General features: G+C 41.3%; 1 long non-coding RNA gene across 2 annotated transcripts; it reads left to right on the forward strand.

Annotated features, from left to right (window-relative positions):
- Positions 1-6,475: 6,475 nt before the first annotated feature.
- Positions 6,476-10,820, forward strand: LOC311036481. 2 transcript variants are annotated; one of them, XR_014599851.1, is made up of 6 exons: positions 6,476-6,527; positions 6,753-6,818; positions 6,900-6,967; positions 7,219-7,316; positions 10,152-10,357; positions 10,438-10,820. It is a non-coding gene; the product is annotated as an uncharacterized lncRNA (long non-coding RNA). The 2 variants fall into 2 exon arrangements; XR_014599852.1 differs by lacking the exon at positions 6,753-6,818 and having other exon boundaries at positions 6,490-6,527.
- Positions 10,821-14,120: the final 3,300 nt, after the last annotated feature.

A 14,120-nucleotide genomic window follows, 5' to 3' on the forward strand; every position in this document is an offset into this window, starting at 1 on the left:
CACTCACTGAGTGGAAAACATGAACCTTCAACTGTTGACAGAGGATATGTGAGTGGAGTTGAGCAACAGGGAGAATATCACACCTCAATCAACGCTGTTCTTACGCTCCACTGTTCCACCCCAAAAGATTCCCTGCCACTCTACTCAAAATCCACCTGCTCTACTCACAATGCTCACAGTAAGGGGGAAAAAAGCAGCTGCTGTGGAGTTAGGAAACAGCGAGACAGGAGACGCAGGTGAGTCGAGGTAGTTTACTCCACATAAAGCACATATACACTACATTGCGGTCAGCAACATACATCTGTATACTGCGTCTTTATTTGTTTATTTAACCTGTTTCTATCCCGCATATCTCTCTTCTGCTCTCACTCTACCTCTATCCTCTCTCTTCTCACAGAATACTACGAAATGGAGTGTGCACACAAAAATAATCTTCACCCACTTCTTTACACCTGTAAACCCGTGATGTGACAATAAAGCTGATTCTGATTATTTTGCCTCCAACACTGACAATAGATTAGCATCTGATATGCACACTTAATCCATTAAGACCGGAAAAGCATCCATGTCATTTTAGATTTCTTTGGCTATTCAAAAATAGCAGATATGAGCCATTCTTTTTCTGTTTTTGGGTGTTTGGATTGTTGTCCAATTGGTTGAAGTTGAACACAAATGGCAGGATGGTCATGTTTCATGGAAGGCGATAAGACATTGTGAGTGTACCATATGTCGTGTACATAGACACACAAATGTGGTGTACACAGACAACACTTCTAGCCCACATCTTTGTATCACAGCTTTAGTGACACTGATCTCCTCTACTTCTCATAGTAGAGAAGATCGAATGCTCATGCATTCCTTTTTCATAGTCCTCTGTCTTCATGAGCCACAATTACCACCATGTGACTCCAGTCCCAGATGTACTTGAGGTGTGTTGGAGTGACTTCCTATACATGAGACGTTAGCCTGTGTGTCACAGCGTAGGTCTTCTGCAACTTTGCTCAAGCTCTTCAAGTTAATAACTACTGTCTGATCACCTTCGGTGCTAGGTCGTGTGGAAGCCCAACAAAACTTCTACTTTGCCTGTCTCCCTCTGCCCCACTTTTTACATTTTGTTTTGGCATTCAGGTGTTTTATCTCTCCCTGCAAAACCACATGATGAAATAGAATGTAGCCTACATGTTACAATTATGTACATGTTTGAAAAACGTACTTTAATAATGTCTCAAAAGCATGAACATCCCATTTTGTCACTACCGAAACAATGATGTCACTACCGAAACTTGAGCATAATGTTTCGGTAGTGACTGTTTTGGTAGTGACAATTTTAGCTAGTTTTTAGCTTAACTCAACAATGCTAGGCAAGACATGGCTTGCAAACACAGCTTTGAGCAGTTGTACATGGCTAAAAAAAACTCACATTTGAAGTAAAACCCAAAAGGAGTTTATAATTGCAGAAATTATGTGTTCAGTAGTGACAATCCTTAAAAATACACACTGATTTTCAGACTTTGGAAGACATTTACTTCTGACTGAAGTAAACTAGCTACTCACCAGGTGGCCTTGATGAACAGGAAGTCTATGTCATTTCTTGGTGGAAAGTGTAGGAGTGTGGCTAAAACCAGGCTCCATCTATGGACTAAAACTCATTGTGTTTCGGTAGTGACATGAAAACATGGGACAGCTTTTTTTATATAATGTTTTTTTTTATTTAAAGAAAATCCACAAAATCAATCTTAATATTTCAACTTCCATTTAAGATAAATATAAAGGATGTATTTAAAAACAAAATGTAATAAATTGACAAAAATCATTTAGATATTGTTTTCATGAATTGAAATTTAGGATTTAGGGGTTGGGACAGCCACCTCCCAATATGAAGTAACATATAAAGTATATTTTTTTATATATTACATTTTGTTCTATCTCAACCAATTCGGTAGAATGGTCCATATACAACTCATATCTTTTTCACGAAAAATCGTGAAAATGTGTGCAAACCTAAATATATATTTTTTTAAAAGCGAACATTTGTAACTCAAATGGGGGGGGGGGGGGGGTCCCTGGAACAATTTTTTTTGAGATGGGGTCCGCGGCCAAATACAAATTTGGGTGGTCCTTGACATGAAAACGTTTGAGAGACACAGGATTTAGAAGACATTTGTGTTATTGTCATTGTCATTCTAAAATGACACAGATGCGTTCCCGGATTGAATGGGAGCACTTTGGAGAAAGGCACTATAAAAATGCGCCGTACACCAAAAAATGAAACCAATTTCTTGCCGGCGCTTCACTGGATAGAAGACAGGTAGCAGACATGTGATGCATCCGGATAGTATCCTTTTAGCCCTGCATACAGGGGCTGAATATTTTTTATGAAACTCTATAATGGGGAGAAAAACAGTCTGGGAGCAGTTTGCTTGCTCACTGAGTCACTCGCTCTCCCTGGGAACTGTGTTGCGTACAGAAGGGCCCGAGGAGCCTTCCCAGCAGTGCTGTGACTGTACCAAAGAGCGTCAACTAAAATAGAACAGACGTGCTGTGAGCCCGCTTCTCAAATGAACACATGTGTTGGCATAACTCTATTTCTAAAGGCAGAACACACCCGTCCCCTGCTGGTTTCTGTCCGTTACGCATGCATGCATGCACTCACTCACACACACACACACGCACACGCACACGCACTCACACGCACGCACGCACGCACACACACACACACACACACACACACACACACACACACACACACACACACACACACACACACACACACACACACACACAGAAGCACACAAACAGATGTATGTATTTATGCGCTCATGGGTATCTCATGGACAGTATACGTGCAAACAACACACCAACACTTGTGTTGTCTATAAACTCATACACAAAACGACGAGGGCACACTCACACATTGACACGTCAATTGAGACACAATTGTGCTCTCTCTCTCTCTCACACACACGCACACACACGCGCACGCACACGCACACGCACACGCACACGCACACACACACACACACACACACACACACACACACACACACACACACACACACACACACACACACAGAGATTGAGAGACACCTTCCCCACTGTTGCTCTCTCAGTGGGAGCGGACACATGAAAGGAAGGCAAAACACCTCCTCCCGCTCCTCTTCTACGTCTCCTTCAAATCCCTCTAAAGGCAGAGATCACTGTCCTCATTCTCTCCCTCATCTTCAAATTCACAATCTGGTTTCAATAACCCCACAGATTCAATAACACTCACTGAGCACCCCCCACCATACACAGACACACAGACGCAGACACACTCGAACAGCCACACACAGACATAGAAGTACTGACGCGTATGCGGTCTTGGGGATGACCCTCCACTCTGTCTGGTAATGTATTCCTACTATTGTAGATCTGCCATGCTGTCTGATTTGACATTTTGCCACATTAGGCTATTTGGGGGTCCTTGGCATGGAATAGTTTGAGAACCCCTGTTCTAACCATCATTCAGTCTTTGTTTCTATTAATACACAGAAAGAGAAAGTAGCATCTTATGCAGCAAAGCAAGAAAAACAAACAAAAAACTAATCTGAAGATTGTCCCATCCATTGATGGGTGACTGCTAAACTGTTGACCCAACTTAGAGGTTAGAGGCGAATAACGTCTTTAAAAGGTGTAAAGAGCATGCCATTCCAAAACATTTTACTCAATAGAGAAAATTTCATGCTGCCTCTTATCAGTCTTCTGAGCTAATTAAACAGAGTGCCCTCACTGCGTGCTCTCAGTAGGTTTCAAGGAGATACAGTAGGTCAGTTGGCCTCTTGATGACCGTGTTGAACGTGTTAGACAGGCGGATTACTTCCCAACATTTTGTGCTTGTAAAATCCTCAGCGTTGAATTAACTGAATGATCCTTATGGGTCCATTTGGTTACATTTGTACACACTCAGAGTTACAAATGGATAAATGAACACTGAGTATTTTACTGTGCCTACACACTCACTCACTCACTCACTCACTCATCTACCAATCATAGGAAGGATAAAATCTCGTACTAATCGGTTTTGTCCCGTTTCTTTCCATTTTCAACCCAGAATCCTCCACTGCTTTGTGTCGGTGGCCTTCCAGACGACCATCCTGAGAGACCTGGAGAAACTGGCAGGCTGGCTGCGCATCTCGATAGTTTACATCCTCAGCGGCATCACTGGCAACCTCGCTTCCGCCATCTTCCTGCCCGACAGGGCAGAGGTAATCACTGCTCCATCGCATATACAGCAGCACATAATACTGTAGGGTCCACAACATCAAGGTAATATACAGCAGCACATAATACTGTAGGGTCCACAACATCAAGGTAATATACAGTACCACATAATACTGTAGGGTCCACAACATCAAGGTAATATACAGTACCACATAATACTGTAGGGTCCACAACATCAAGGTAATATACAGCAGGAAGGTCTACACGACCGAAACGTTGTTATATTAATAAAAACCTCTCTTGAACGTGCAAGTGGCAGTGTGCGGGAATATCTTTCCAGATTGATCTCACCTACGGTCTCTTGTCCTAACCCTCGTCCCAGGTGGGCCCAGCGGGCTCTCAGTTCGGGATCCTGGCCTGTCTGTTTGTGGAGCTGATCCAGAGCTGGCAGATCCTGGCTCAGCCGCGGAGGGCCTTCATCAAGCTGCTCTGCGTGGTGCTCTTCCTCTTCGCCTTCGGCCTGCTGCCCTGGATCGACAACTTTGCCCACATGTGGGGTTTCATCTCCGGCTTCTTCCTGTCCTTTGCCTTCTTGCCCTACATCAGCTTCGGCCGCATGGACATGTACCGCTGTCAGATCATGATCTTCCTGGTGGTGTTCGTGGGGCTCTTCGCGGGCCTCGTGGTGCTCTTCTACGTGTACCCCATCAAGTGCGAGTGGTGCGAGCTGATCACGTGCATCCCCTTCACGGACAAATTCTGCGAGAAGTACGACCTCAGCGCTCACCTCCACTGAAGCCATGGAAAGCTGGAGTGCACAGGGGACAGGGACATCAGGTACAGAGACGTGGACCGACCCGATGGCGTCAACCGGTGTCTCCATGTCTCTGCTCTGCCCCCGTGTGGCTGGGAGGGCGGCGGGAAGTGGATCGCTCCCTTCTCTGTGAACTGAAATATGCTTGTATTTCTATTTTTAACTCTGTCTCTATTATTTCCTGTAATCACGTTCCTTCCCCCCCGATTATTGTCACTCCTTTACCGTGCAGTGAAATCAGGGTATGGTGGCACTGCCACATCTCCTTTACTCTGCAGTGAAACCAGGGTATGGTGGCACTGCCACATCTCCTTTACTGTGCAGTGAAATGTCCATTTTCCGCATTGACAATGCATTGGGCGCTTAAAGTTAAATATCTCCAAAACAACAAATGATTTCAAAGAAAAAATCTCAAGCATGCATGTCCACAGTAAGGTGGAATTTTTTAACTGTGAATGGAGTTTCTAGGTGAAAGTGTTTTTTTGAGGTCCCAAAATCGTCCATCGACCTCCATTATAAATCTCTGAACTTTTAAAGGAGTACAATTCTAAAACTATTAAACATTTCAAAGATTCCTTTTCAGGCAAACATGTCCACAGCAAGATGAACATTTTAAAGTATGAATGAGGTTACTAGGCGTAAGTATGTAGTTGTAAGCCTACTTTTAAATGTCCATTTTCCGCATTGACAATGCATTGGGCGCTTAAAGTTAAATATATCCAAAACTACAAATGATTTCAAAGAAAGAATCTCAAGCATGCATGTCCACAGTAAGGTGGAATTTTTGAACTGTGAATGGAGTTTCTAGGTGAAAGTGAAAGTGGACTTAGTACATTTCTGTTTTTTCACCATTTTGTCACTACCGAAACCTTTGTGTCACTACCGAAACATCCAAGTTAAATCCGAAAAAAGTGTGGAGGCCAAAGTCGTCCCCCCAAAAACCTGTTAGGAGTACGTTTCAGGCAATTTAGAGTTGATTGGTAGTACTTTGTAGTGACACTTTTTTTGGTCCCTAACATTCATCGAGCTCTGGACTTAGTACATTTATTTTTTCACCATTTACCGAAACGAAAGTTGGTCACTACCGAAACGAAAGTTAAATCCGAAAAAATCACTAAGTGTGGAGGCCAAAATCGTCCCCCCAAAAACCTGTTAGGAGTACGTTTCAGGCAATTTAGAGTTGATTGGTAGTACTTTGTAGTGACTTTTTTTTGGTCGCTGTAGCAACTCATAATGTAATAACGGCTCATAATGTAATAATGGTTCATAATGTAATAATTTAAATGTAATAAAAACTCATAATGTAATAATCAGCTCATAATGTAATAAAAGAATTAGCGCATAACGTAATAACAGATTTTTCTATAATGTAATGTGGGAATCTAGGTGACTGGTGCACCCACTGCACCTGACCACCATGACCAGGAAGTATAAAAGCCAGCTCCTCCCAGTAGAGAGCCATTTGTCTCTGCTGTAGGCAGCATGGTTCATGCAGGGAGAAGGAGAACACATGGTAGGCCAAAAACTGAACCTTGTAGATCTGCTACTTTGTGCGACCCTTTTGTTTGTTGTAGCTCATGCTAATGTTTAGCTTTATTGTTTGAGCACATGTTACTACTGGCTTTTGTTTGTTTGGTTGCCTATTTTCTGTTGAGCACATGGAGGCTTCCCATGCTCTTTAATTTAGCCAACAGCATTGTGTTTTATTATCTTTTAATGCATTTATTTATTATTTCAGTTTTACAAATGAAGTGACCTCCTGGTGGTGTCTGTTCTGTTCTGTCTGCCCTACCTGGAGACACGGGTAAAGCAGTATCTTATGCATTGCCTTTTTGTGGATTTTAATGTATTTTAGTTTGTAACATCACTGTCTTCTTTTATACAGCAGCTCTGGTGTTGAGGTTGCCCCCTCGCCTTGGCCTTATATTGTGTGCACCGTTACTGCAACACAAAGTAGGTTTTAAGCTGTTTTGTTCTTTTAATGATTTGAATATAATGTTTTATAGTGTGATACTAGGGCTGGCAACTAATGCGTTTTGTTTGTCTCCTTAAAGGGACCACACCGGCCACTGTTTTCCACTGTTAATTTACTCTTTTTGTTTTGTTTGTTTGAGCCATCTAGCCAAGGTACACTGTAGGCATAGGTTTTAACATTTATCCATATTGGCATATTTTAACTGTTTCTCTCCTCTGTTCTGTTACAGTTTAATTCATGTAACCCTGTTCAAGGCCGGGTCCGCCCTGCTGCACACGGCTCTCCTCTCAGCTTGGGACTGCACTGGGGACCCCTTTGGTTTTATTGGTGTGTATTCATATAACCTGGCACTGCATGTTTTGTATTTGAGTTTTGTATTTATATTGCATGATTTCTTTGAGGCCTGTCCCCTTTTCTTTTCCCCTAGTTATTTTGGTATTCACTGTGTGCACCCGCCCTTCCTTATAATGTGAGAGGTAACTGTTAGATTGCCATTTTAATACTAAATACCTTGCCTTAAATACCTTAATTGTCGTGCTAGTTTGTAATAGACAGTGATGTGTTTTGTAATTTTATGGTAATAAAGTTGTTATATTTTTCCACAAACTGCCTCTAGTAAAATAATTGTTCCTGTTTAAGGGAAGTTGAACAGAATAAGGTTTAAGGGTTCCTCCTGCCCCCTCCACAAGCGGGAGGTGGCGTAGTCAGGCATATTACAGTGGTACTACTCAGTTACTACAGTAATAATGTGTTACATTATAAATCTCACGTGGCCGCTTATAATGTAATAAAAGTTCATAATGTAATAATGTCTCATATTGTTGAGAAAAGTAAAGTGTTACATCATAATAATCATTATCAGTATCATGGTCAGTATCATGGTCAGTATCATGGTCAGTATCATGGTGAGTACCATGGTCAGTACCATGGTCAGTACCATGGTCAGTACCATGGTCAGTATCAGTATCATGGTCAGTACCATGGTCGGTATCATGGTCAGTATCATGATCAGTATCATGGTCTGTATCATGGTCAGTTTCATGGTCACAATGATACTGGCCATGATGCCGACCATAATTAACCATGATACTGGCCATGATACTGGCCATGATACCGACCATGATACTGGCCATGATGCCGACCATAATTAACCATGATACTGGCCATGATACTGGCCATGATACCGACCATGATACTGGCCTTGATACTGACATTAAACTGACCATGATACTGACACGATACTAACCATGATACGTATATGATACTGACATTATATTGACATGATACTGACCATGATACTGACCATGATACTGACATTAAACTGGCCATGATACTAACCATGATACTGACCATGATACTGACATTAAACTGACCATAATACTGACCATGATACTGACCATGATACTGACCATGATACTGACCATGATGCTGACATTCTACAGACCATGATACTGACCATGATACGTACATAATACTGACATTATACCGACCATGATACTGACCATCATACTTGCCAGGAAACAACAATTTGAACCGTTATTGTCTCCGCCAGGCCGAAAGGCATGGCTAGAGAGTATGTTTTACCCCTGTCTGTCCGTCCGTCCGTCCGTGTGTCTGTTAGCCCGGCCGCTGCGAAACTGTGCACACACTCCCTGGATGCCAAAGCCGAACATCTGCCCCAAAATTTTCAGATTGTCCTGTTATAGCGCCACCAGGAGGCCGATTTGTGCAAAACACATTTTTGGATATCACTCCTACAGATTTTGTCCAAACCTCACGCAAATCGGTACACAGTATCTATATAGTCATGTGATCAACACGGGTCTCTCCGATTTTTATATTCTATCCTGATTGGCTAAGATTGGCTTCCAAAGTTTGCAGGATTGGTTCGTTTTGAACAAAATGCCTCAAATCATCAACGCAGTGTGCGATTGCCGTGAAATTTTGCGCACACCTTCCCACTAGGCCGAGGAAGAAATGGCACCCTTTTCACATTGGCCTGTTATAGCGCCACCAGCAGGTCTAATTTAGCAAAACACATTTTTGGAACAAAATGCCTCAAATCATGAATGCAGTGTCCGATTGAAAGGCCTAAGAAGAAATAGCACCCTTTTCACATTGGCCTATTATAGCGCCACCAGGAGGCCACAATAACCTCCCTGACCTGGCGGAGACCTGTGCTCCGGGGAGCACTTTTTCTGGTTACATTATGCAGTGTTATTACATTATGAGTGGCTACGCAAGATTCTTAATGTAACACATTATTACATTATGGGCTCATGATTTTATTACATTATGAGCTGATTATTACATTATGAGCTTTTATTACATTTAGTTTATTACATTATGAGCTTTTATTACATTTAGTTTATTACATTATGAGCTTTTATTACATTTCGTTTATTACATTATGAGCCGTTATTACATTATGAGTTGCTGTAGCAACTCATAATGTAATAACTGCTCATAATGTAATACATTTACAGTAATAAACCGGGCTAACGGTGCCAGAGATTAGCTGTTCACAGACGGACGGACGGACGGACGGACAGGGGTAAAACATACTCTCTCGCCATGCCTTTCGGCCTGGCGGAGACAATAACGGCTCAAATTGTTGTTTCCTGGCAAGTATGATGGTTAGTATCATGGTCGGTATAATGTCAATATCATGTACGTATCATGGTCTGTAGAATGTCAGTTTCATGGTCAGTATCATGGTCAGTTTAATGTCAGAATTATGGTCAGTATCATGGTCGGTATCATGGCCAGTATCATGGTTAATTATGGTCAGTATCATGGTCAGTATCATGGTGACCATGAAACTGACCATGGTACTGACCATGATACTGATACTGACCATGGTACTGACCATGGTACTGATACTGACCATGATACTGACCATGATACTGATACTGACCATGGTACTGACCATGGTACTGATACTGACCATGATACTGACCATGGTACTGACCATAATTAACCATGATACTGGCCATGATACTGGTCATGATACCGGTCATGATACTGACCATGGTACTGATACTGACCATGGTACTGGTACTGACCATGGTACTGACCATGGTACTGACCTTGGTACTGACCATGATACTGACCATGATAATGATACTGACCATTTGTGGTATTGCTCTATGACCATACTAGCGGCCAGGCATCAGTGAATCAGGCACGGAAGCAGCTATTCACCTAGAAGGGCAGAACAATTGATGGACTCCCCCCAACACGAGCTGCACTGATTCAACATACAAAGAGGGCAGCCTACCAAGCTGGCCACTGCTGGGGACAGGCGATGGTTGCAGCCCCTGAACTCCCATCCCCAGGTGAATGGGGGTGGAAGAGGAAGGAGACAGGTGAATGCAAATAATTTAATCCGCTTCTTTACACTTGTAAACCTGTGATCTGACAATAAAGCTGATTCTAATTTTGACAGGAGGATGGGAAGTGCACTGGACCACACAGAAGCGAGCCTGGCCTGTCGGGAACTCTTCCGCTGTGGTTGCAAAAAGGGATGCAGTGGACAATGCAGATGTGTTAAGACAGCACTTCAGTGTACTGCCCTTTGCTACTGTGGTGGACTGTGCAACTAACATTGTGTAGATTATCTGGCTTTATTGAATAGACCCCTTAACAGACGACGTCACACTGCTAAGAACCAATATGTGCGGAACCAGTATGTGCGCAATGAAACCCATTCTATCAGGTCTCGCTAGGACGCACCTCACTAGCCAACACACAAGAGGGGGTTGGGGTGTATTTGCGCTGGGTGAAACCAGCGCAAATAATTGGTCTATATGCCATTATGCTATGACTCATGAGTACTCTGTCTTTGTTGTGTCTTATAGTCCATTTAAAATAATTATGCAATGCGACTACTAATAAAAGAGTGAAAACAGTGAAGTACTGCATTCTTGACTCTCACGTGTCAGTTTGAAAACATGTAGGCTACTGTACTACATCATTACATATTTTGATGGGTTTACAATTATTGAATTAACTGAATGCCAGATATATGTAGTTAGGTAGTAGCATGTTGTAAATAGTACCACTGTATTCCTCATCCTTGAAAATGTAGGATTAGTCACCAGAATCAAGATCCTAGGTGGTCTAGCACCTGAGTTATTGGTAAAATGACAGCAGGTGGTGGCCATTTTGGAAAATGGCTGCCATAGTTACCACAGGACAAAACTGCGATGGCCCTATAGCCAAAAATGTTCCTTATGGCATGCCCTAACGGTGTGCCAAATGTCATGCTTTTAACGTAAAGTGTACGATTTTTGCTCGAAAAGGCCGGACTAATATTGTGTTGAGTTTATGGACGGTTAGCTTGGTTTGTTATCAGTTCATGAAATACAGATTTAAAAGTATTATAAAAAAATGACAAACATCACTGAGTGTTAATTAGGTGTGTAAGCCTATTAGTGATCTGTTTAATGTTTTGTTTCAAATACACTTTCTTTTCTCTTTTTATCCCACGATTTTTGTGACCCATTTTTTTTCACCCAGTGCCAATTGACTAAGCTGTAATCCTGGGCACTACTCTCCCTCTGCCAGCCTGGGGGAGAGCCCCGAACTGAGCTCAATGAGCTTGTAGAACTGCTATTAAAAAATATATATATTGAATATGTATATTCTTTTAAAGCGAACATTTGTAACTCAAATCTTTGCTTCTAGGCGGGGGTCCCTGGAACAACATGGTCTCCCCTACGTCCGTGTTCAAATACATATCACTTTGAGGGTCCTTGACATGAAAAAGTTTGAGAACCACTGATATAGCATCATTTTTTAAAACAATTTGTAGACTCCCTCAGAAGCAAAGATTTGAGTTACAAATGTCCACTTAAAAATATATAAATATATATTCAACAATTTGCACATATTTTCACGACAAAGATAGCATATCTACAAGCGCATAGCCAGCCAAGGATATGAAGACTGACAGAGGAATTCCCCCAATCACATGACACCCCTCTACTACTTGCCCCGCCCGTTCTCTGTCTCTGCCACATTCTCTGCTGTGAATCCCTATTCCCACAGAACCAACCTGGCAACCTGCACTGCAGCTGCACTGCAGGAGAGATCACTGAGAGTGACAGAGTCACAGAGCCCAAACAAATTAATACTAATCTAAATACATATGGAATCCACACAAGACAGCACACACACCTTGCCCATCATCTCAGTCTTGCCAGAGGGCTAAGCGTTCCTTTCTGATAACATTGGTGAGTTGCTACAAACTTTTGTTAGCGACTTTAGCAGCTAAGCAGGTGTTTTGTAGTGATACAAGGACAGGACCATTGCTAAAAATGCATTGCTTGATTTGTTTACCTCTTGTTCAGCATAAGGTATATTGAAGGACTTTGAATGAAAGAAATGTATTTCTGCAACAAAGGAATGTGGTGCTATGGATAATAAGAACAAACTAAACCAGAGTTGAGTTTGCTACTCTTTCTGTAAAGTGTGTTGAAAATGAAAGGTTTGAATTGTACATAGCAAAGGAAGGTATTTGATATGACTGTATTTCATACATTATGGTTAAAAAACACGTCATTATAAGCACTTGAAAAAGGTTAAAAAACGTGTTTCATGAGTTTAAAAACAACTGCTAAAAAAGAAAAAAGACAAGTTCATTAGAATAAGTGATGATGTCGAAGTCATCTGCCTTAATTCATTGTAAAGTAATTATAGTAATGCTGACTGATCGTCAAAGCCATGTTAAAAAGCACTTTCAGTACAGTTTGAATGTTCTATTATTTAAATTTGGAGCTTAAGTGAGCTAGTGTTATGATAGCCACCTGTTGTTCTTACACACAGTATGGGAAACTAACAGAGTCTTTTATTTGTTTTTGTACTGTCTTGCCAGTTCTTACGTTGATCTTTGGATCGTAATCAATTCATGATCAGTTCAAGTCTTATATCTTTCGGTGGGGACCGCTACACACAACTTGATGAAATTGTCTGAAAATTCCAATGCACTGCATGATTCTTTGATGCCTCTTATTCCACATGATGAACAAGAAAGGCAAAATGATTGGTTCTCAAAGGTCAATAAATATAAAGATGCATTCATTAAAGATGTTGATGCCTGGTTCTCAGTAGCCAGAGGACCCCCAAGCCAACCTCAGCTAGAGGCTCATGACAGGCCTACTGAAAGGCCCCAGCAGCAGAAGTAAAAGTAAAGCAAGTAAAAGTCTGGAATTCAAAATGTACTCGAGTTAAAAGTACAGAAGTATTGGCATCAAAATGTACTTTTTGCAGAAATGTCCCATTTCAAGTTTTCAAAATGTATAAAAATCTTTTGAAAATAGCAGATCTACAAGCTCACAATGTGTCGCATCGCGATGCATTATGAGCTTGTAGATCGGCTATAACTATTTTCAAAAGGTTTTTATGCATTTGAAAACTTGAAAAGGGACATTCTACATGAGTACTTTTACTTTTGGTACTTTAAGTACATATACTTTGGTACTTTATGCCATTACTTTTTTACTTTTACTCAAGTCAATTTAGAATTCTGGTTTTACTTACGTATTTCTATATTGCAGTATTGATTGTTTTACTTAAGTAAAACATTTGAGTACTTTTTCCACTACTGGTCTATCAGGGGCGTCAATTGGGTATAGCAAGGTATGGCATTATTTTCAATCATACATGCAAGCATTAAAAGGATATGCTGCTTGCTATTTTCCAAATTGAATAGTTACAAGACATGTGCTTCATAAAATAAAATCATGAATGTGATCTATGTCTACAGCATTGATTATTATGTTATTAAATTACTGTAAAATAACTACAAATTCAAATTAGAACAAAATGATGGCTTTCACAAGGTATTATATTCTCCACAACACTTGTATTCCCTCTATCTTGACAAATGGTATATTCCCCGGTTCAGTAGGTCAGCACAGGTTAGAGAGTTAGATCCCAGTCTATTCAGCCAAAACCAAAGCATTTAAAACCCTTGCTGCCATTTCTGTTGTTGTGCCAGGCAAGCATTGTCTTTAAGTGTGACTCTATTGATTATTAACTCCTTAGACCTGTATTAGTTAACTTTGTTGTGTGAAGGTGATTTGGGATGTCTTCTTATGCTTAGATTTACACAACCATGTGGGTTAC

The sequence above is a fragment of the Gymnoscopelus microlampas genome, assembly GCF_963454915.1.
Source record: "Gymnoscopelus microlampas genome assembly, chromosome: 20".
NCBI classification, from domain to species: Eukaryota; Metazoa; Chordata; class Actinopteri; order Myctophiformes; family Myctophidae; genus Gymnoscopelus; species Gymnoscopelus microlampas.